The sequence below is a fragment of the Penaeus japonicus genome, unplaced genomic scaffold (assembly GCF_977035675.1).
Source record: "Penaeus japonicus unplaced genomic scaffold, GWHDUDI00000001_assembly GWHDUDI00000013, whole genome shotgun sequence".
NCBI classification, from domain to species: Eukaryota; Metazoa; Arthropoda; class Malacostraca; order Decapoda; family Penaeidae; genus Penaeus; species Penaeus japonicus.
This window is the reverse complement of record NW_028234415.1, coordinates 33486947-33489446: the sequence shown is the minus strand read 5'-3', so window position 1 is coordinate 33489446 and position 2500 is coordinate 33486947.

The window sequence follows — 2500 nt, the reverse complement described above, 5'->3', positions numbered from 1 at the left end:
ATATACGCTCATTCGTGTATGATAAGGGATAAGGGAAACACGGATATAATATACATGGTATGCATGTATGTACGCCTATACTTAACCTTAAACAGAAGACGAAAAAGAGGGAGTAAGAACTGCAAATAAACTGAAGGGCGAAATACACAGCCACAACTTGAACCATAAAGTCTCACCGAAAAGAGAGAGGTTAGGTCGTAGAAACCTTTAAAAAAGAATTTGCGAATTGAAGAGGAACAGGTAGTGGGGTAAAACCGAAATAAAAGCTGCAGTAACTTGTTCGAGGGAAAGCCAACAGTCACGGGTTAATTTCGTGTCGATTGGATGTTTTAATTGTTTTTCTCATCATTTTGTCCGTTTTTTTTCTATTTATTTGGATGGCTGATTGTTTTATGAATTTGTTTGATTCATATTTATGTTTTATCTTCCATTTATTTTTTACCCCAAAGTTCAATGGTTGATTATTTGTTTACTTATTTGTACGATTACCTCTGCACTTTGTTTCTTGTTTCTTAATCATGATTAAAAACTCCACTCATATTGCACTTACTCTCCCTCTTCCCTCCTCGAAAGAAGCCACTAAAATAAACAGACCAACAAGAACAGGAAAACATGAGACCGTAACATCCCAACCTCGTCCCGTTTTCTATGCGCGTAGAAAAGAAAACGAAATCAACCTCCCGCCCACCTAGCGCCCCCTCCCTCACTCCCTCGCGGTTGGCCGTCGATCCAACAGAATCGCAAAACCAATTAATTTTTACGGCTACCTCTCACCTCTCTAAATTTACTCCAAAGCTTTGATAAGTATTCGAGTCTTTTTGATCGCATTAAGCCTGGTCGCCGCGTTTTGCACATGGGCGGACATCAAAACGGCCCTGGTCGCCAAGCTGGGCAATGCTAGAGATTCGAGTTTAGGTTAAATCGCGTAAATTGGGGTGCTGGTGGAGTGGGGGTGAGGGGGGGGGGGCGTTACAGGTAGGTAGATAGTTGGATAGGTAGATAGAGAAACCGATGTATATAAGAGAGAGGACAAGCGAAGAAAGAGACAGGGGATGTAGAGAAGGGAAAGGGAAAAGAGAGGGTAAAAGAGAGAGAAGAGAGGTAGGAGGAAGGGGAAAGAAAAGGAGGATAAGAGAGCGAGAGAGAAGGGAAAAGGGGGAGGATAACAGAAAGACAGGGAGAACGAGAGACGAGAGAGAGGAGGGAAAGGGAAAGAAAATGAGGATAACAGAGAGAGGAGCAAAAACACACAAACCGGCAGCGGAACCAATCTCTCTGACGTAATGGCTTGTTCCCTTTTTATAATAGCCAGGTCGATCAGAAAGCTTGTCATATTTCGTAATCGGCCGATACATTTCTGTCGGGCCAAAACCGATTCGTTTTCTGTGGTAGACTGAGTAATGAAATGCCGCGTAAACATTTCCCCCTTTTAATCTCTATGGTCTGTTTGATCTTTTGAAAAGGTGGTATTCCTCCTTTTTTTTTAATTGTATTAGAGTAATCATACTACTTAATGCTAATGTGTCAAACATGTAGGCCAGGGCTCCCTCTGTCTCTCAGTCTTTATCTTTCAACGCGTCTCTTTCTGTCTACATCCCTCTCTATATGTTTCTCTCTCTATTTCGATTTCTCTCTCTCTCCCTCTCTCCGACAAAAAGCCAAATCGGTTTGACCTTTTCAAAGCGACTGGTTTATCCGTCATCAGCTTTCACGCAAAGGTATTATTCATCTCACCATGCCTGACGTGATACGCAAACACTCATGTATATGTATGTATATATAGATATACATGTATATGTATATGTATACAGATATATGTGAAAATACACATAAAAGTGTGTGCACAAGTAATCCTATTCTATAGCAGAGTGAATTTATTCGAGAGCTACCCAATGAAGTGTTCGTTAAATATTTTGTGAAGCGAAGGGCCATCGAGTGGAGGGAGACGAGAAAGGGCGAGCGGAGGAGGGTTGGGGTGGAGGAGAGGGGGGGGGGGGTGAGGCGTGTTGAGATGAGGACATGGGAATAAATATTTCAGATAATCAGGGAGCTTCAATTACATCATAATTCTACAAACACACTCACGGAAACACGCACCCATGTATATACGCTCGCACACACACACATACGAACATATACATATATTCATACATAAAAATAAACGTACGCACGCTCAATCTATTAATATATCCATACATCACACTTACAGAGACAAAAAGGTAGGTATAGATAGAAAGATAAATACATTGGATATTTGTGTATGCTTATGAGCCTCCGTAAAGATTGCAACAATTCCTCTTCCTTTGTTTAAATATTTCTGTATACTATTTTTCTTGGTCACGTCACGTGATCATCCGAGTTGCAGAACTTCTTTCCTTTCGTCTATTTTTGTGTCTTAGAATCCGTATCCTATTATAGATTCACGGGTGTGCGTATTAATACATATGTTTATGTGTGTGTGTGCATATATGTGTATGTATGTATGTGTGCATACATATAT